This window comes from Nelumbo nucifera, chromosome 3 (genome assembly GCF_055504915.1).
Source record: "Nelumbo nucifera cultivar China Antique chromosome 3, China Antique-T2T, whole genome shotgun sequence".
Lineage (NCBI taxonomy): Eukaryota > Viridiplantae > Streptophyta > Magnoliopsida > Proteales > Nelumbonaceae > Nelumbo > Nelumbo nucifera.
In genome coordinates this window covers 1,044,836-1,068,261 of record NC_142651.1, presented here as the reverse complement: position 1 = coordinate 1,068,261, position 23,426 = coordinate 1,044,836, and the positions used below count along the sequence as shown (strand labels likewise).

Here is a 23,426-nt window from a genome sequence, read left to right as displayed (position 1 = left end):
TTCCTTCAAACCAAACATAGCCTTCAGAGGAGGTTTTTAACAATTTACCCTTGATACAAATTGGCATACATACAATTATTATTGGTCAACCCAAAACGTTTCAAATACCCAACACAACCTTAGAAATCATAAAAATCAGCATCATCGCCAGCCATATTAACACACATGGTATATCAATTTGAAGTACCATGTGTATTGTATCGGAAAATTTTTATTGGTTGACAACTTACGAGTAGTAAAAATAAACAGGTACAAATATAGGGTATGTTTGATATCGATGATGTTTTGTATGATTTTGTTTCATAAATTAAGGCAAAATTTGTTGTAAATGTTTTTTTACACCTCGGCATTAGTAGGCAGGCACCACTAGATGCCATTAGACGCCATATAAGTTACATGGTAAAAAAATGCCTTTGAAAGAAAATGGAAAACATCATTTTTGACGTTTTTCTGATAAACAACTCTCATGTAAACTGAGACACATTTATCAATTAAGTGGCTTAACTAAACAAGTCCAAATTTGCTCTTCACATCAACTTCATATGTACCATCGGAAACATCTCCCATACTTCTATGTTATGTGAGGAGATAATCCCAATTCCAACTAAACATCATTTTTTTTCATTTTTCTATTAAACACCTATATGGCACTGAGCTGACATCGATGCTCCTAAAACACCATTGATGCCAAACACATCATATCAATGTTTTAAATACTGGACTGAACACGAAATTATTCTTGAGACCAATTTTTGGGTCGAACGGTTCAATCATCCGATTCAAATGAAGGCCCGTTCTAATTTAAACAATTAAAAATAAAATAAAAAATAACCAAAACAATTGTCTAGATCAATAGGTCAATGGCTCGACCACCCAGATTAGTAGGTCGCTAACCAAATAACCAATTTTTTAGCTAAAAAGTGATTTTAAGATGAAACAGAACTGACCAATTCCCATGTGAACCGGTCCGATCGCCAGATCCAATCCAATTTTCAAAACCATGCATCATATTAATTCTTAACTTGCAATCGGCTCTAATTCGCTTCACTCAAGAGTCAAGATCCCATCTAACCCTAACTCGGTATATATAACGATGACTCCATGAGGTGGGTGACTGCGAGACTGGGTGTAAGAGAGAGAGAGAGAGGCAAGCGGACCTAATATTCTGGGTAGGATGTCATACGCGACACGACATTCAAACCCACAGGCTCCCTTAAAATCATGAATCTGTTGAAAAGGTAGTATAACACCTAGAAGACCTTTTATGCATTTTAGGGTTTTGATGGGATCTTGTCTCCAATATTTGACAATATAAATTTAAATCGGCACTAAGCAACCTTTTATAGAAGTCAAATAAATTAGGGTGATATCCACATGGAAAGAATGTAATGTATGGTGGAACTCCACCACCATCATCTTTTTTTTTTTTTTGGCTTCATGGGACTACACAACAGAGGGTATAGTCCATCCCCTTTCCCTTAACCCCCCCAATTTCTGGTGGCAGCGAGATTTGATCCCAGAGAACCTACCAACTGAGCACCATCATCATCCTGATCACATACATTTTATACTCCTACCGACTAACGAGGGAATCTCTACTCTTTGACTCCACCGTTTAGCACATCTTTTCACATTCATAATATTGTTTTTGGTTTTATATGCTTGGGGAATAGAGTTGCATGGGACTGACTGTAAAAATTTAAAATACCATCATCATCAAATTCTTTCTACTCCATTTTCAAGTGGACTTTTTTTTAGTAATTTTTCTCTTTTCCCTTAACCTATCATCAACCATCCCTCCTAATTAAGTTTTTAGCAAACGGAAAAGCTATATGTCTCAGGTAGGTAGGGAAAAATTTATGATGCTGACACTGGAAATTAAAAGTTTTGATCAATTAAATCCTCATGAATTAATTTTAAAATAAATTCATCTGATTGGTTACCACTTTTATGATGCCGATTGATTGGTTATAAGTATTTTTTGTGTCATGTCATCATCGTCGATCTCTCATATAGATACTATAAAAAATCAGAATTAAAGAAAAAAAAGCAATCCAGTCTTCAATAGTCAATAGGACTATTGGGCATACAGGTTCAGTAGTAGTAGTAATAGTAGAGAGATGCAGTTCATGCATGCATCCTGGTCTCTTATTATTTAAAATTAATGCTCTTGTTTTGATTCAAAGTCATGTTGCATGCCCAGTCAAACACCTTTACATTTAAAGAGTGATGTAATTGTCTAACACACAAATTCCGAGTTTACATGGGTGCCACATGGCTTGGATGTATAAAGAGAAACACTTGGAGACGCTAAATAGATTAGAGTCTATATACATATATCATCATATTAAGAGAGATGATGAAGTAGGGTGGAGTTGTGAAACTTATACTTTTAAATTAGGCTTTAACATGATTACAGGTTTAAAGGGCCTTGTTAATTTAGTTTATTTGTAATTCAACCTTTATGGGAGAGGGAGACATAACACAAATTTACAATTATGGGGGATAGAGTCTCTTTTGGTGGGAAGCCTCTCTGGTCTCTACTCTCCACCTTATTTTGCGTTGCTTCCCAGTTCCCACAATAAACAAAACGGGTCAACGGTAGAATAAAGTTTGGACGGTAGAAGGAGCTTTTTTCTATTTCTAATATAACTTTTTGGTTCCCTTCCCTATCGACTGTCGTCCGAAACAGTGATTGCTAATTTGCAAATATTGTATCATGCGCATGGAGTATGGACATACAAATAAAGAGAATTTAACGTTTAAATCATATAAAGTGAATGTGGTGCTTACTATTTTGGTTTGGTGTTGTTCATCACAAAGATGACTTCTCAATGTAGGACTGTCAATGGACTAAATTCAGTCCAGGCTGGGCTACGCTAGTCTCGACCCTGACCCATTACATCTTCACCAGCAGGAGGCCCAGGCCCTACAGGGTTTTGAATGGGCTATACTTACAGTTACACTACACAATAGGTGTTGGGATTTCAAAACCACTCATCCAGCCAATTCACAGTGGTCGTGGTCGAAGACAAAGAGTTAATAATTAACCCGAAAGCTTAGATACAAAGACAATACCCACTCCTAAATGGGAATCTGCTCGCTTATCATTTTCATCAACATGGGTGTGGGTGCCCATTATAGTAATCGATTGTTTCTAGGTTCAGTTGGGAAAGAGTAAAAATACAAATATATAGTATAATATAAGGTTTTGTACTTTACATATTTATATTTGTATTTTTTTTAATTGAGATTTAATTTGAGAAGAGTGTAAATACAAATATGTACCATTCAATTTGGAAGGAATAGTAAGATGCAAAATATTGTATTATTTTATATATATTTATATTTATATTCTTTCTAAATTGAGCCCACAGTGCAAAATCATATATGTTTAAATTTCTAAACCTTATATTTACACTATAAGGTTTTTCCAAACTGAACCTAAAGAAAGAGTCTAAATACAAATATATATATATATACATATAGAGTGTAAAACTTTGTATTTTATATTGTATAGATTTGTATTTGTATTCTTTCTAAACTGGTCCCATAGATAAGATCCTATTTTGCCATATCATAAGATCCTTCCAAGTTCGAAGTTTGTCACTTGTGAGTTTTTTTTTTTTTTTTCTTCTTTTAGCCAAACGCAATTTTTCATTCACCCAAACAAAATATTACATCTCATCTAACCCCATAAATCTTCAAAAACAATTGACCAGATCATGGGTTGATTGTGCCGCCTGATAGCATATTGATCTAGCCCCTGTGCCATTCTATTACAGGAGCGAGATGTGTAGAAAAGCAAAGAAGAAGAAGCAAATTCTCACAGTATAAATAAATACAAAATGTCAGATTTTGCACTCTATATATTTGTATTTGTAGTCCTTTCAAATTGAATAAGAAAACAAGCGGAGGAACCTAAATTTGTATTCCTATATAATGTGGTTCTTGGAAGAACAAGGTTGCAACGCTGGTCACGCATGACAACCTATAGAATCACTTAACAACCCTGGCTAATATCAGAGTTCAGACATAGGATTAAAATTTAAAACTTAGAAAGGAGGGGGTTGGTACCCAGAAATTAAAGGAATTTAAATAAATAAATATATATATATATATGTATATATATATTTGTAATAAATGTGAATGAATGGACCTTACAATAGAAGGCTCACTTGGTCAAGGCCTACTTGATTTCACATTTTCTCTTGCCATGTAGGTAGTGTGCCTAGTCATCATTTTCTTTAAAAAAAGGCGAATTTTTCCTATATGTTAATGTGTCCCTCCCACATGCAACCCAACAAGGGGGGTGCTTCAAAAACCTTTGGTGTTAATTTAATTATAAAAGTAGAAAAGTCATTTCAATGGTGTTGAAAAAGGAGATTTTGGCTTAAATTGAAAATGCACATGGATCATCAATTAATGATTATCTTAATAACCCCTCCCCTCCATATACAATAATACAAGTAAGGATTAGGTAACATGCATGGCTTATTCAAAACTCATATAAATAATCACCTCCCCATCTTTTTTTTCTTTGAATTCCACTCTTTTGTTTTTATTTCTTCCGACCACAAAATCTTGTTAGAACCCAATCACATGTCTTCCTACTTTTTTTTTTTTTGTCACAAGGGCTACAAATGCTTCGGATGATTTGGATAGGCTATATACCTTGATCCGAATTTAGCACAAAGATATGATATCTAAGAAAAACTTTTGAAGAATCAATTGATATCATAACCGTGGTTGGTAGCCAATCAGGTGCTAATTATTTATCAATATTCATGGGTGGGTTTTCATAAAAGTACTTTTGTAAGAATGTTTTTGTGTAAAAATACTTTTATAAGTGCTTTTATACTTTCATAAAAGTGTTTTCATAAAAGCACTTTAATAAAGTGTTTTTATAAAAGTATTTTCATAAGTACTTTGTAAAAGTGCTTTCATAAAATTACTTTGTAAAATTGCTTTTGTAAAAGTGTTTTTGTATAAAATTGCATGTGAACACGAAAGGTATTAAAATCTATTTTATTTCGCTTTCATTAACAAAATGAAATTTGGCATAGTGGTTGTAAAATTGCTTTTGTAAAAGTATTTTTGTATAAAATTGCATGTGAACACGAAAGGTATTAAAATCTATTTTATTTCACTTTCATTAACAAAATGAAATTTGGCATAGTGGTTTGGAAGTGTAATAAAATGTTTCCATAGTAGGAGGTTCGAATTTGAATCATTATAGCTTATAATTTTTGAGATTTGGTGAGTATAGGTAGAATTGACTTTGACCCAACCCATCTTGACCCGCGGGACCCAACCCACCCTAACCCTTTTCCGCTGACTCTAACGAGGTGCTCGACCCATATTGACCCATCAATAAATTAGGTGGATTCCAAGATGAATGGATTGGGTGGGTCAAATGGGTTGGGATTAAGGATTACCAGCCCTAATCAACATGATGATTGAAAAAATGGAATCTTAATAATAAATTGGTTTTATTTTATCTGTGATAAATCGGAATCATAGAAAAGAGGACAAAGGCCAAGAAATATGGGCAACGATCTCATATATTGTCGTTGGTAGCCCCAAATTTAACCCATATGAAATTTGATGCCTTCCCTTTCTCGTTTTAAAGTTATTTTCTGGGGTAGGTAGGTAGAGGAGAGGCCACAGGTAACTCATAGCTAAGTGAAAATAATGTGGAACTTGTAGATTTTTTTTCATGTAAAATTTGAATTTTAAAATAATTTGAAAAAAAAAATCATTGGAAGAGCCACGCCACTTTCTCCCTACTATAACATATTGTAGAAATTTCTATTAATGGGATTCAATATATGAGATAAATAGATTAGTTGGTAATTAAAAACCCACTCAGAAAAGAGAAAAAGCAAGTCATTGGCCAATAGTTTATCAGCCATATATGTTGATAAAAACACAAATATAACCCTCTTCCACATCTATATCTATATTATATAATGCTATGATGTGAATTTGGATCTCATCCTCATAAGACTGCCCTTACAACCACTATCTCCCCATAAATAAAATATACAGTATGGGCCATGTTTGGTGTGAGCTATTGGCTGAAGACTTTCTCAGTGATCTTAATCTTATAGATTTTTGCTATCTTGTGTGGAGTGTAGCTGGCTTCTTTGTTCGGGGTTTTTTATTGTTTTTATTTTTTCCCATTTATCAAAAAACTAATAATAATAATACAGTTATGAAGGTGTTCCCAATGCATGACTATAAAAGGCTGTGAGGGCGGTGTAAGGACAACTTTGTGAGGATTAAATCTGGTCTCCTATACTGCTAATACTTGCATTGTTAGATCATAGTATTTTAATGGCATCATGTCATAAAAAGGTTGATATTTAAAAAGAACAATTATCTAAATATTTCGATCTTTAAATCTGATCAATGAATTATAAACACTTAAAGGCTCTATTCACTTTTTGAGAAATTACTTACCTAGGTAAATGCATTTATCTAGGCAAGAAACATTTATCTCGGTAAGTGCATTTACCCATGTTCTTTTATTTCCTAGGTAAATAAGCTAATGACCGTTTTAGCCATAAAAAGTCATTATTAAAAGGAGTAATTTTGTCTCATTCAAGTATTTGCAATTTCCCCCCAGGTGGAAAAGTTAATTATGTACCCGTTTGGGATATGAGTATCACTTACCCGAGTGAATGATACAAAAAATAAATTTTCCGTAGACCCCACATAAATCTGAAAAAAGAACATAAATATCTTGATCAATAGGAACCAAAATCCCATTGACCAACTTCTCCCCATCTCAAAATCCCCCCCCCCCCCCAAAAAAAAAAAAAAACCAAAATGTGTAATAGAAAAAGTTAAAATCAAAATGTCATCTAATGTTTTTGAGATGACATTACACTAATATAACTAACTTCTAAACAAGATGCCCATACATTAATTCTTTATTTTCTATCTGATCAATTGCCTTTTGTTCTATATATGTGGTTGGAGGAGGGTGGGATATTGTCCTCCTCTCTTCCCATGGTGCACACATACATAAATGAAATGAAATGAACTAAAATAAATATATAGATAAGTAACTTGGTAAGGCTCTAAAGGACAATCTGATTATTAAAAGTAATTCTGAGCCTGATGATAGGTCCCGCCCATCATATGGAGAAGAAAAGTGTGAAGTAAGGTCCGCCCAATTCATATAATTAACCAGCTAGCTAGGGACCTTCAGGCATGCACCTGCTGCGTTAATTATTGAGCTAGTTAATCATGATTTCATAGCTTTAAACAGTATATGGAGATATGCAGGTGACTCTCTTTACAAGGATTCTGCTGCAGCCTGCAGGATATACAAGGCTTCAAAACCTTGGAGATGTTTAGTACTTCACCTTATCCAACATTCCAGGTCACAAACAATGGTTATTCTATTTCATGCATCAATATATATTATATATATATAGATAATCTTTGTTGGATCGGTAAGTACATCATTAATTAGGGTAGACCCCTTCAAAACACCATCCTTACCTTTGAACAATCACATGCATGCAAAGAGGAACTTTGATCCACCCACCTTAAATAATTAAATTGAATTAAATATCAAATTTAATACGTAGTTATTTAATTCAATTAAATTATTTAGGTTGGAGAATAATATCTTAAAACCTGCTGGGATCTAAGAGAGAGAACATGCTAATAATTTCGTTTTAGATCTCTAATCATACCCTTCAACTTCAATACATTCTTCTTCTTCTTTTAATTTTCTTGAACCTCAACATCTTCCCATCATTAGAAACTCATTCCACGATAAAGAAAACTGTCAATTGTCATTCATCCAATGAAGAGCAAAGTCTATTGTTAATGGAGTTACAACAATCAATATATATGGCCCACGTTCACTGTGATAGGACCCACCAATAAATGATTCCCACTTAATCAGAAATTTGATTCACTGATGCGGCGAATCACAAAATGTAGTAGTAGTCCAGTGATCCAGTCCAAAAGAGCACTCCAATAGTCCAATGTCAATGTGAGTATGTGACCACCATGTTAATTTTTTGTTGGGTTGAAAAATTACGGCTACGGATGACATTTTGGAAAATCGTAAGGGCAGCGAAAGTAAAATGCCATGGATATAGTAGCCAGGTTCCTCGTTATTTATTTAAACGACCAACATGCAGCAGCCAGAAGAACCCAGAAAACACTCCAAAACTAGTTTATACCCTAGTAGAGATCGAAGAAGAGAAAAAGACATGCACTTTCTTTGTTTAGAAGGAATGCTGAAACTCTCCATTAGAATTAGACTTTAGACACCCCCTCCCCCCGCTCTCTCTAGCTGGCTGAAACAAGGAAATTAAAACGAAAACCTACGACTTCTCAATCTATATATCCATCATGGATTTCACCAATCCAACAACTAATCCATCTTCATCTTCTTCTTCTTCATCCCCCATGCTTTTCCAGGAGAAAAGGAGCAAAAGGAAGCAGCAACAAGATACGACGGGAAGGTTTCTAGGTGTTCGACGAAGGCCATGGGGACGATACGCAGCAGAGATAAGAGACCCAACAACCAAAGAGCGGCATTGGCTCGGCACCTTCGACACGGCCGAAGAGGCCGCCTTAGCTTACGATAGAGCCGCCCGCTCCATGCGTGGCTCTCGTGCTCGCACCAACTTCGTCTACTCCGACTTGCCACCCGGCTCTTCTATCACTTCTATCATCTCCCCGGACGAAACCCAACACGACCTCTCGGCAGCCCTCTTACTCCCTTCCCCTCAGACTGAACCAACCACCCAACTCTACTTCACTAAGGATTCCGGCACCGCCACCCACTTCTCCGGCGAATTTCCTGCCGGAGACTCGTGGGTTGCGGCCAATGTTTCTGAGTCAATATCATCATTTGCTGGGGTTGTTGATGGTTTAGCGTCGAACCAATTTTACGATAGCACGGACCTCCCCCCATTCCCTTCTGACGTTTCGAGTTGCAATGCGGCAGCTTCGGGTTATGATATGGGTCAGGCGGTGTGGCCCGATACAACAAATTATGTTGGGTACTCGGACCAAACGATGGCCGGGTTCGACTCTGGGTCGTCCTCGTGTTTCAGTTTTGACTCGAATGAGTTCGTTCACAGCCCGCTTTTTGGACAGATGCCACCGGTTTCCGATGCGACGCCGTCGGTTTCAGATGGTTTTGATTTGGGTTCTTCAGGATATTTCTTTTGATGTTTGTAGAGGTCTGGTTTTGGACCTTTTCTGTTGGGATCTGCGTTTTTTTTACTTCTTCTATTAGTTTTTCATCTTCCCCCTTTTTTTTTTGGTGAGAGTGTGAGACGGAAAGCTGAATTGATGGATGTGTTAGTAGCTTGAGACGAAATGCTTTTATGGCCATCTTTCTGGGTTTGTATTGGTTATAAGTTTTCGTTATATGTGAATCCACGGATGCATGTGGTCCGAAGTTACTAGCTCAGTTGCTGAGTTTCTTTACACATCTAGTTCTTGTAATGGATTAGCCCACGGGCTAGACCAATTTGTCATTCAGACAAGAAATCTATAGCCTGATCTTCAATTCCCGAGTTTATCAGGTCATTGGCGCTTGATGAGATATAATGTTGATGATCTAAATGAATGAATTTGCCTTTGTGCTTAAAAAAGAAGAAGTTACTAGCTAGTCATTTGTTTCTGTTTTCCTCGTCCGCGTCCATGCGTACATAGCATAGATCCTAAGGTCCGTTTTGCGTTTTTATGAAACGTTCATTAGTCTATATATCTGTGAAGGCTTTGAATAGTTGATAAAAGAAAATAAACCATTTGATTTAATTGATTGAACCATGAATATTGAAAAGAGCTTGGCAGGCCTGGTTTTGGTTTTAATTTTGGGTCATTCAGAAATCACAACATATATATATGGTTGTTCTATTTTCATTAAATTGTTGCTGAGGCCGGAGGGGAATTGCATGGTCAACTCTACCCAGTATTGCTCATGGTATGGACTATAGACCGAGACCCATTTTTAATTGGAATTGGGACAGTTAAATAAGTAGGGAAAGCATAGTCACACCATGCGCTTGAGACCATACAGTTAAACAGCTCGTCTGTTTCGATCGGGCTCTTGATGCCTTCATCGGCTGAACCAGTCAGTCCAACACCGGCCCTTGTTAATTTAGGACGACCTTTAACCCTCCCATGGTGGTTACTGCAAGTGCATGATACCTTTCACACAAATAATCCACCATTCCCTTCTGCTGAAACTTTATAACCCACCAAAATAGCCCATGGGCTGAAACTTTGTAACTCAGAACCATTGGCTGTGTTCCAGCTTTATATCATTCGATTACTACTGATAATCAAGATTCAGGAAACCTCCTTCATACATCGACTTGGGCCATAAATAATGGGACCTAACTGCTAGACCCAACAAGCCCACCCTTGAGTATGGCTGCGACTGCGAGTAAGGGTGGCAAACGGGTGGGTTAGGTTGGAGTGGAATGTGGCTTTAACAGAAACCACCCACATCCACATCAATTTATGACCCACTTAAATAGTATAAAACTAGTGTTGAAATCCAACCAGGCCACACCAAATCTAACCTATCCATTCTAACCCAACTAGGGATATCAATTGGACTGGATTTGGTCCAATCCGATCCAATCCAATATGAATCCATTACAAATGGACTAGGTCTAATCCAATTCAATGAATATTTTGGACCAGTCCAATTTAATGTCTGGACCATCTAATCCGTTCAAATTTGTTTTAATTTATATTGGTTTCAACCTAAACCCAATCCATTGATACACCTATATTCAACCCAAACCCGATCCATTGGCCCAATCCAACCAAATCCAATATGATGAGGGCAGATTTGGCTCTCCAGTGAAATTGCGACACGTGGCACCTCGTGACAACTAGGCGACACCCAGGCAATAACTTACCAAGTCGGTGTCCCGTCGGGGCACCGACCTGGCCGGCCTGGCGCGCGACCTGCGCACTGCCTGGCGCGACCTGCGTGACCTGGCCGACCTGGATCAGCCCGGCACATGATCCGACCTGGCCGACCTGGCAACCCATAAGACGCCCACCGATGAACCATAACGGCATACCCCGCGAGCTCGGTAGCTCACCAAAGAGCTCGCCAAGGAGCTAGGCAGCTCTCCAAGGAGCTCGCCACCAAGGAGCCAGGCAACTTGGCAAAGCTCGCCACAAGGAGCTTGGCATAGCTCCCCCGGGCAGCTCGCCACTTGTAGGGTAGCTCGGTACAGAAGAGTAGTTTAGCATATCGCAGGAAGATCTCCTGCCTGACAACTTGGCCCAAACACCGACCCGCCGACTGACACAATCGCCGACCTGACAACTTGGCCCAGGCGCCGACCTGGCCGCCTGACAACCTCGAGGAGTTCACCACCATACCCCGATTCTAACGGGATGTGACGAGTCTTACCGTTTGAAGGCTTTTCACCCACCTAACCCGCGAGGACACCACTATATAAGGACTCCGACCCCCAAAGCCAAGGGAGGGAAAAAGGATGGTAACCCCTGCTCTCTAGCTCTCTCATTTCTCTCCAAGCTCTTTGTAATCAGAATGCTAACTTAGGCATTGGAGAGTCCCCGCTGGGAAAATACCCCCGGGTCATCTGATTCAGTTCTCGTAGGTCCCTCAGCTCCCGCCACCTACAAAGGAGAGGAAATCACCTCATGCAGAGGGCAGTCGGGTTGCGCTGCACCAGGAAGTTCGCCACCAAGTAGCTCGTCACCAAGTAGCTCTCCACCAGGGAGCTCGCCACCAGGCATTTCTCCACCAGGGAGCTCGCCACCAAGTAGCTCATCACCAAGGCACGTCACCACCGGGTCAAATAACGAGGTACTTAGCCAAAAAAATTTATACATCACAAAAAATTGGTACGTGACCAGAAACGGTTACATCAATTGGCGTCGTCTGTGGGAACACGCTACAAAAAGCTAAGTTCTCATCCTACAAAAGCTAAGTTCTCATCTTACAAAAAGCTAAGTCCTCACTTTTTAGAAATTGAAGCTATCGCTTTATAGTTTACATTTTTTATGAACTCAAAGACTATGCAGGGAGCTAACAGACTAAGTAGCTCTACCAACCTTACTTTCAATTCAGATAAAGCCTCACCAGTTCTCTCCGTGAGGTCCCCCCTACAAAGATGAGCTCTTCGTGGCTTCCGCAGGAGTTGGCGGCCAACAGACTACATAAGCGCCCTTATCGGTCAAACCTTCCAAGGCTCCCGTGTGAGCTGGCAGCCTAAAGTTAGTAGTGCTGCCCCCGAAGGTCGAGCTCCTAGTAGCTTCTTGTAGGAGTGGGTGACCGGCATTACGAAGCTGATACAGCACAATCATAGCTCGGCACCTCACAGGCAAAGCCTACAGGCCACATTATTGCTTAAGACCCGGTCGCCTCCCCGGCACGGGCAAAGTCAAAAAAGAGTAGAGTACGAGTCACTCCCAAAGCCTACGGGCCACATTACTACCCGGTCGCCTCTCCGGCACGGGCAAAGTGAAAAAAAGAGTAGACTACGAGTTACTCCCAAAGCCTACGGGCCACACTATTGCTAAATATCCAATCGCTTCCTCAGCAGGAGCAAAATCAGCAAAAGTGAACTATAAGTTGCCCCCAGAGCCTAAGGGCTACACTACTGAACTGGCGGAGACCCCCTCGCCTTACTGGCAGCTTGCCACATACATGAAGCTCCCAAAGTCTAAGGAATTGGATTAGCACTTACTAGCTCATTGACTTATGGGCCAAAAGAAATCTACTCCCTTCGCTAAGTTACTCTCAGCTCGGGAGTGGGGGGCAAATGATGAGGGCAGATTTGGCCCTCCAGTGAAATTGCGACACATGGCACCTCATGACAACTAGGCGACACCCAGGCAACAACTTACCAAGTCGGTGTTCCGCCGGGGCACCGACCTGGCCGGCCTAGCATGGCCTGGCGCGCGGCCTGCTCGCGGCCAGCGTGCTGCCTGCACGCGGCCTGCGCACTGCCTAACGCGGCCTGCGCGCTGCCTGGCGCGGCCTGTGCGTGGCCTACGCGAACTGGCCGACCTAGATCAGCCCGGCACATGATCCGACCTGGCCGACCTGGCAACCCATAAGACGCCCACCGATGAACCATAACGGCATACCCCGCGAGCTCGGTAGCTCACCAAGGAGCTCGGTAGCTCACCAAAGAGCTCGCCAAGGAGCTAGGCAGCTCTCCAAGGAGCTCGCCACCAAGGAGCCAGGTAGCTCGGCAAAGCTCGCCACAAGGAGCTTGGCATAGCTCCCCCTGGCAGCTCGCCACTTGTAGGGTAGCTCGGTACAGAAGAGTAGTTTGGCGTATCGCAGGAAGATCTCCTGCATGACAACCTGGCCCAGACACCGACCCGCCAACTGACACAAGCGCCAACCTAACAACTTGGCCCAGGCGCCGACCTGGCCGCCTGACACAAGCGCCAGCCTGACAACCTCGAGGAGTTCACCACCATACCCCGATTCTGACGGGATGTGACGAGTCTTACCGTTTGAAGGCTTTTCACCCACCTAACCCGCGAGGACACCACTATATAAGGACTCTGACCCCCAAAGCCAAGGGAGGGAAAAAGGATGGTAACCCCTGCTCTCTAGCTCTCTCATTTCTCTCCAAGCTCTTTGTAATCAGAATGCTAACTTAGGCATCGGAGAGTCCCCACCGGGAAAATACCCCCGGGTCCTCTGATTCAGTTCTCGTAGGTCTCTCAGCTCCCGCCGCCTACAAAGGAGAGGAAATCACCTCATGCAGAGGGCAGTCGGGTTGCGCTGCACCAGGGAGCTTCACCATCCTCTGAGTTGCAGGCTGCCTAGGAGCAGGTCAAATGACGAGTCCACCAGGCAGTTCTCCCCCAGGGAGTTCGCCACCAAGTAGCTCTCCACCAGGGAGCTCGCCACTAGGGAGCTCGCCACCAGGCAGTTCGCCACCAGGGAGTTCGCCACCAGGCAGTTCGCCACCAGGGAGCTTGCCACCAGACAGTTCTCCACCAGGGAGTTCGCCACCAGGGAGCTCGCCACCAGGCAGTTCGCCACCAAGGAGTTCGCCACCAGGGAGCTCGCTACCAAGCAGTTCTCCACCAAGGAGTTCGCCACCAAGCAGTTCGCCACCAAGTAGCTCTCCACCAGGGAGCTCGCCACCAGGCAGTTCTCCACCAGGGAGTTCGCCACCAAGTAGCTCATCACCAAGGCACGTCACCACCGGGTCAAATAACGAGGTACTTAGCCAAAAAAATTTATACATCACAAAAAATTGGTACGTGACCAGAAACGGTTACATCACAATATAAATTCATTACAGATGGACCAGGTCCAATCCAATCCAATAAATAGTTTGGAGCACTAAGTCTAGAATGGTCCAATTCAATATGTCTTGTTGGTCTGTCCAATCCATCTAAATTGATTTTGATTTGGACGGGTCCAACCCAAAACTGATCCATTGACACCCTTAAGCCCAATTGGAAGTGAGAAAGAGTAAATCGAGAATCAAACAAGATAGAAGAGATGATGGGAAGAGAGTGGGTTAGAAGATAGGAATCCAGATTTCCTCCTCACAAAATGATCCTTGCACTCACCTCACAACACTTGTAGCCATGCATTGGGAACATCTCCCCAGGAATGAAAACATACAAGTATGAGAGATGTTCCTACTGTGCAGCTACAACATGTTGTAAGATGGATGTGAGGACCACTCTATGAGGAAATTCAAACTAATAAGATAGGAAAGAATGTTTGAAAATGCTTCTTTTTTTAAGTAAATGACAGATTACCACCCTGTACATTGGGGATAATGACATTTAGCCTCTCAAACTTCATTTGCAACGAAGACTATCTGAATTTTCAAATTCTAACACATTGCCTCCTCTCCATTAAGGCTATGTTTGGCTTGAAGGAAAAGATAGGGAAAGGAAGGAAAAGGTAGGGAAACCTTTACAAACCTAATTGGATTCGCGAAAAAGTTTAATTTACTAAAACTGCCTTTTAAGATTGATATGAGTGAAATGATGGCATTTTAAAATAATAAAAATAGACAAGACAAAGCATGCTATCTCTTTTTTTACACACTACAGATGCTAAACAAGATATAAAAAAAGAAACATAATTAATAAAGGGTTTATACAAATATGTAAGAGAAAGGACAAAATGGTCCCATAAATTAAGGGTAGATTAGGGATTTTAAACGTTTAACAAACACATAATGATCAAGGGTGATAAACTATAACTTACTCTTTTTAGTTAGTTTGTTTCTTTAGTTCTCATCAAGAGTAGGACCCACATTTTTATTGTTGCACATCATTTAGTTTTATATTTAGGATATTAATTCTTGTTCTTTCAAAGAATATTTGCTTTTATTGGTAATAGAAATAAGAACTTTTTATAGAAAAAAAAAATAACAAAGTTTGTTAAAATGGAAAAATCAGTGGTTTTGTAAAGTAATAGCCAAATAAGTGATCGGGGAAGAAACCAATTTATTTTAGACAAAATTGCCCAGAAACAATATAGAAGGTAACTAGAGCTCCGCGAAGGCTAGCTGAAGATCCATCTCTCTCCCAAAAGACAATATTTGTTTTAATATTGTTTGCTAAACAGGATATCCAAAGGAGCCAAGATCAATTTTCTTTTCTTTTTGTTATAAATTTTCTAATTGGGTTTGTGTAGTTCGTAGATTTTTCAATGTGGGCATATTCTATTTCATTGTTTCGTTGTCTCGTATCTTGATTAGAGAATAGAGTTGCCTATTGTTATTGGAGGCTCCGATGCATTCATCATACCAATCATCTCCATCATGGATCCATGATCCATTTTAAAATCTCTCTCTCCCTACTACACTTTATGGCAAAATAAATGCTTAGGGTTCTCTCTCTATTTTTAATGTGCATTGTGGAAGAAGAGGGGCTAAGGGTTCTTAATGTGCTCAAGTTCTTTCTTTGCTAAAACTATTGGATATAAATCTAATTAACAAAATTTATTTGAAGCAAAAAAAAAAAACAAAATGATAGAATTTATTAGTGAAAAAAGGAGAATTAATTTGAGAGAGAGAATGAGAATTAGTACCTTAAATATAAGACTTGATGAAAAGGAATTGAATGAGATAAAAGTAGTTTAAAATACATTTTGTGCCCTCACAATTAGATAGGGGCAAAATTAAAACATAAGGGCTTAATGATAGGGAATTACATAAGGTGAAAAATAGTAATTCAAGTTAATTTTTTCCCTCACAATTAAATAGGGACCAAATTAAAAAATAGGGTATTTTCATCAAACAAAAGTTCCATCAATACTTGTAGTAGTAGTGTAGATAGATATAGATATAGGTTTTATTACTAATCTATCTGGGAGAGGAAGGGCTAAGGTTGAGGGTTGAAGGGACATCTTGTATTTTTTCTTTTTTAACAAAGCATAATTAGGGGTGTCGATTGGACTGGATTTGGTCCAACCTGATCCAATCCAATGTGAGTCCATTATAAATGGACCAGGTCCAATCCAAACCAATGAATAATTTGGACCATTTTGGGCCAATCCAATTCAATGTTCGGACCATCCAATTTGTTCAAATTCATTTTAATTTAGACTGGTTTCAACCCAAACCCGGTCCATTAACACCTATATTCTTATCTTATATCAATGCACTGGATATTGACTTAATCCAATCAAATCCAATATAAATTTATTATGGATAGACCAGGTCCAGTCCAATCTAATAAATATTTTGGACCGGATTGGTCCAATCCATTGTTTTTTTTTGTCCGTCCAATCTGTCCAAATTGATTTTGAATTGGATGGGTCCATTGAGACCCTTAGGCATAATCCTGTCTTACAAAACCTATTTTGTTTCCCACTCACCTATTTGGGCATTATTTTCTTAACATGACCAAATTTATCAATTTGATAAACATTGTTAATATTTTTTGCAAAAATCCCTAGAAATAAAATACAAATTTAAAACCAACCCAAAATGGAATTGTTTTCCTATTTGGTGAAGCCAACAATTCGACCTTTTGGGTTAAAATATGTCAACCCTTAACGTAATAATAATAATTAAAAAAGATGAAAATATAAAAATACAAAAAAAAAACTGTTGAAAACATTTGGGCACATCTCTAATGTCGTATATTTATCATATTAAACAAAAATAAGTATGACTAGTGAGAATAATTTTTATAGGCATACAAATTTAAAAAAATATAGAAAATTCTGAAAACATACATATATATATATATATATATATATATATATATATATATATATATGTGTGTGTGTGTGTGTGTGTGTGTGTGTATGTGTGTTTTCTTATTTGAAAGTATAAAAATGGAGTTGTTTTCTTATTTTCTTAAGAAAAAAAATCTCATAATTGGTTACTCACTTTCAAATAAAAACAACCTTCTTTAGACATGTATTTACCACAGAAAAAATGTATGAGCTTCAAATGGTAGTTACCTCTACTCTCAAAAAGGTTAGTGATAGTTACCTCCACTAAAAAGAAAAATAAAAATAAAACTCATTTCAAATAATGTAGGATCCACAAAGTGGGTTATTATTTGGAAATAAAACTTGATTTAATCTCAATTTATATATATATATATATATATAATATCAAATAAAATAATAACCTATATTTACAACATAAAAATGGGTATCAAACAAAATTTATCAGCACACATGAAAAAAAAATCAGAATAGTAGCCCCATACTAGGGGGCTAGGAAATTGGTGTAGATGACAGCCTATTCTCATTGGCTACAATGACTGAAACCATTGATTTCTCTACATTTATTTACAAAATCTTGGAGCTATGAGGATCTGATCAAGATCATGGTCATCCATACAATGTGAATCCATGTGATGCATGAAATTGAATTTGTCTACCACTTACAATTTCATTAAATCAGAAAATATGTTTAAAAAAATCAGGCTGGCTTCTTTGTAAAAGCTTTTATATCTCAATAAATCAAGATATCAGATTTATTGATTGTTAGATCCATGTACCCCCAAGCTTCTTGATCCTCAAGATTCTACATCTTCCATGCTACACATCTTGATCATCTCAAGTTAAAATGTGAAAATCAACTAACAACTTTCAAAATAAAGGCGAGGCTTATCATATCCTTATCCATGGCTATGGATGAGATACACCACGACTATGTATATATCCTATGAATAGTGCATATTGGCATGGTATGACTTTGTATTAGGCCATATAGCATATGCACCAGTATAGAAGCATATCAGTGTCTAGTTTGACAAAATTGTATATTGACCACTTTTGGATTGTTTTTTAAGTTTAATAAAAATGTAAAAGTTTAATTATAAAATTGAAATAGAATTATAATTACAAAACTAAAATAAATAATTTAATATTTAATTTCCTAAAAATTTGATAAGAACTAAAAGTTATGAGGATAATTTATTTTTATCTACCTTAAATGATTTATATGTTTTATTTTATATATAAATTATATGTTGAAAATGAAAAGATATTTATTATTTTAAAAATAAAGTTACTATTTTTATAGAAATATTAAATAAATAAAATTTTCCAAAAATTGGAAATTATAAGTGATAATTATTGTATGATGTATACATGTTTTAGAGTCTTGGTACTGTTGATTGCAATGTTTCTCTTCATATAACCCATTAATATATGTATTTCTCATGTGTTTATGTAATTTAGTGCTTTTAATGTATTTATGTAATTTGTATGCATTTCCTAGTGTATCTAAGCATATTATCTTTGATCCCCATCCATGCATTTCCAAAAGTGTATCCATATATGTATTTATATTTGAGCTATCCAATACAATGTTCAATACCAATAATTTGATCCTTGAATAGAGGAGTTTTTGTCTACTATTAAGTTAATTATGATGAGTTTATCCATAAAAAATGGTTATTTACTAACACCCCTATAGTTTCACAGATTTACTAAAACCTACCCTATAGTTTGTATTTTACTAAAACACCCCTATACCATTTTTCTCCCCATAAGCAACCACTCTATTTGGTTATATTTGGTCAATTTTGTTTCTTATATGAAGAAGTGTTAGGGATACTTATGAAATAAACAATCATTGGACCATTCCCTTGAACATTTTCCACTCAAGTTAGGTGATCATGTTACTATTTTCACATGGCAAAACAAACACTTCTTAGTGAAAGGTTGATTAAGTAAATAGGTTTCAAATTATAGAGAGTGTTTTAGTAAAATGAAAAATATAAGGTAGGTTTAAGTAAATCAATAAAACTAGAGTGGTGTTCTAGTAAATGACCCAAATAAAAAGAGTTAATTATGAGTCATGATAGTAATTTATACCTATACCTATATCTATATTTATTATTAAAAAGTACAAATGAGCATGTGAAACTTTTCTTCTATCTAAAATACCCCTATTTGTGAATTAGGTCCCTCTCTAATAGTAAAGGCAAAAATAAATAAAGTTTGAAGTACTACTTTACCTCTCATTAAGGATCTTATATTTGAGGTATTAACTACCATTCTCTCTCACTCAGTTTTATATTTAAAATAATTTTTCCTCAAAAGTAAATTCTACTAATTAGATTTGTATCCAATACTTTTAACAAATAGTGGGTAAGCAATTCAACTATCTAGGTCAAATGGGTCAACCCATTATGCCATAGTTAAATAATGACATTTTTAAAATAAAAATAAATACAAAAATTATAAAAGGTCAACAAATGTAGAAAATCTAGGCTTATAATATTTTATATTAATCAAAAAATAGGTGTGATAAATAAAATTTGTTCTTATTGATGGTGGAAGTGAAATTCAAAATTTAAAACCAACCAAAAAATGAAATTGTTTTCTTGTTTAGCAATGGATCAACAATTCAACCTTTCTTTACCCCCCTAAAAAACAGCTCAGCCTTTTGGATCACATGTGTCAGTCCTTTATTTGTAATTAAATAATAAAGATTACAAATGGGTTGGTTGGGTGAAAAGTTACCACCCTTACTTGTGGGAATAAAATTGTTGTAGTTATTCTGCATCCTAGTTGAGTTGAGTTCATTTATTTAATATCCCAAACCTGATAATCAACTATTTTACATTGTCCCTAACCATGTGTAGATTCTTCATTCTTTCTATCCAAAAAAGAACTAAAAGATTCTAGGCACAACCATGAGTTACTTTTTCAATTAGATAGGGATGAATGGTTAAACTAGATGATGGCCACTCAATATCCTTTTAGGTATAGAGGTAAACCCATATAACTACAGGCTCTCTATGGTAAAGTCAGTGGGCTACATACACCCAATTCTGTCTCCACCCTTTAGTCCCCTTGTAATATGTAATGCAATACCAACTAAAAAGAAGGGTAGTGTTAATCGATTAACTACAAAATTACTAGTGTTTAGAAAAGTATATTGGACTAGTCGATTGAACTATGATTGGGCCCTTGGCTGGTTTGATCATACCCAAAAAATCAGAATTTATAAAAAAACTGACTAACTAGTTGGTTTAACAAGAGAACCAGTGAATTGGTCCCAATTTTAGAAAACTGTATAGGTTACTAAATTAATGGAATTTTCAAAAAGCTAATGACAATACTTGAACCCCTGGCCTATTATTTATGTGTAATGACTTTATACCTTTAATCCATTCCTTTATTTGTATCCATTTATGCATATTTAATGTATATATTGTTTTAATATACATATTTTAAATAAAATGTGAGTTGAGAGGATTTAATCCTAGCCATTTGCTTTAAAAATCAAAGAAACTAGCCATCTATCCACCACATTCAAGAATGATATTATTTGTTATGTATATATGTTATATCATCAAGGGCGGAGCCAGGGGACCTAGGGGAGCCATGCCCCCCCTATGGTTCATAAAATCCCCATTGTAGTACAACTTTTCATGTAAAATTTCCCCTCCCCCCACTCCCCACCCCAATGGTTCCCCCAATCCATTTAGGTTTTGGCCCCTCATAAAAATTTTCTGGTTCCGCTCCTGTATATCATCATTTTTCTACATTCAATTTGACCATAACTGAACCTTTGGCCTATGAAAAACTCTCTCTTTTTTAGTTCTATGATGGGTGCAATTCTATGAACACTGAAAATTAAGAGAAGGGTCATTTACTTAGATACCCCTATAATTTCATATATTTACTAAAACATATCCTCTATTTTATGTACTACTAAAATATCCCCTATAAATTGTATATGTTTTACTTAATTCACCCTCCATCAAGAACCATTTGTATTTCCATCTAGGAATGGTCACACGACCCCTTGATGTGTGTTGAAAATATGAAGGGCATTGATCCAAGGTTTTTATTCCAAAAAATAGCCCTTGTAATCCTCTCATCAAACTTTAGAAAACAAATAAACCCTATCCCCACAACTTTGTTTGGAAAAGGGATGGAGTACATGTGATATAAGAACTTTTAGAGGTATTTTTGGAATAAAAAATCTTGAGTCTATGCCGTTTCACATTTTTCACTCGCTTTTAAGAAGACAAGTGACTATTCGCAAATGAAAATACAAAAGATTTCTGACGGAGGATTGAATAAGCAATTAAAGTAATTCCAAATTAGAGGAGGTGTTTTTAATAAAATGCAAAAGAGGGTAGATTTTAATAATACATAAAACTATAAGGGTGCCTAAGTAAATGATCCATTAATAGAAACGCCCATTAGAGGTGGAATTATTTAATTTAAGGTGTTAACAAAGGAAGCCACATTGATGTCAGTTGAGAATATTTTTTGAGTCTTTAGTATTATTGTAATGGTATGATTATGCAATGTTAGTCACGCCTACAATAATTAACAAGGAAGGAATATAGAGAATAAAGTCAACTCTTATTATCCACTTACAAATAAAACATTGTTGAGTAAGAGGTTTTGGTTTGATGGGCGGACACTTCTATGAGACCTCCCATTTTTAACCTGCTTCTACAAATCCAGTGTCCACCAAAGCCCCACAATCTGTTTTTTTTTTTAACAAGATTCATCATTGGACCGGGTTGAAAATTGAAACTTGGGGAAGGCATTGGCTCCAAACGAAGATGCTAGGAAGTTACCTGCTCCTGCCCCTGATAGTGAAATATTTTTGGGATTGGCAAAGTTTTGCAAAGTAAGGCTGTGTTTGGTGGGCTTGTCTTTTTTCATTTTCAATATTGGATTTCTTTCTTTCTTTCTTTCTTTTTTTTTGTGTGTGTGTGGTGTGTTAAAGAAATATCAACTTAATACATGAACAGGACGCCTACCATATGGATCAAACCCGATAAAGTCTGTTAGAGGTGTGGGTTGATACTGATACGTAAGTTGGACCAGGCTCGGCGCATGGCCAAACGCTGACCAACATGGCCACGGGATTTTCTTTTCTCTCGTCGTCAGTTGTCATTATGTTAGCGTTGCGCGTATATGCCGTGGGTCAGTGGGTGGGGGTGGCCGTGGGGGAGAAGGGATGTCACAAGCTGAATTTGATACCGGTCTTACCGGCTGCAGCCTGTGGGCCGTGGGAGTGAGACCCATCATTTGATCTATGCCGCCGAGGGAAATAAATGTATTGTAATGTCATTAATGTCTAACGTGGGCTTTCTGTAACGCTTACCATCCATCGGCCATCGCATTATCGAATAACGATATCCCAATTTCCATCGGCATGACGGCATCCGTAGAAGAGTGATGGGTTTTGTTTCGTAATTTCACTCCCTTTTGACTTGCTCAGCGTTGGTTCCATTTGTTTAGCCAAACCTTGCAAAGAAAAACGTCTTTGAAGTTTGAAAAGGACTTCTCTCCTCTCTTATGAGACCGGATCTGCTCCTTACTTCTGGCGCCTTACAGGTGTCTCACACGCACATCTTATCATGCATTGGGAACATCTTTCTTATTTATTTGTTATTATTCACGGGAGATGTTTCTTATGCACGGTCGATATGCATATAAGCACCCATTTGTGAGGAACAGATCCCGTCACCTCTCCTATAGTCCTATGATCCTATCCTCTCCTCCTGTCAATTGCAGATTGATTGGCTTTGCTTCTCCCAAAAACATTATCTGATTTTGTTTGTCTATCTGTGACTGTGTTTGGTTTGGTTAGGGGCCTTTTATTTCTCTTCCCCGCTCTATCAACCATATGGACGTGGATGTCTTGTCTTGTCTTAACCCGGAACCAGAAGGGCATTTTGTGTTAATTTTATCCAAGGCCGAGGTTCTGTTTTATTAGTTAGTGGGGACGGTTGGAATTGTCTTGTGGGGTGCGTCACTATTGCATTTGTACTCTTTGTCCAGGTCTAGCAGCTCTGATAAGTGATAACTATTGATTGCTGGGTGAATGTATGAATCATTATATCACATCTGCGCCCTACATGCACATTTCAGAGACTGACCGATGAATCCACGTGTCAATAATCCCACATTTCACTCGTGTGGAGCTCCTCAGGCCATTCTA

General features: G+C 37.8%; 1 pseudogene; it reads left to right on the top strand.

The window, feature by feature from the left end:
- Positions 1-8,229: 8,229 nt before the first annotated feature.
- LOC104592717 (ethylene-responsive transcription factor LEP pseudogene) lies at positions 8,230-9,330 on the top strand (annotated as a pseudogene).
- The last annotated feature ends 14,096 nt before the right edge of the window (positions 9,331-23,426 follow it).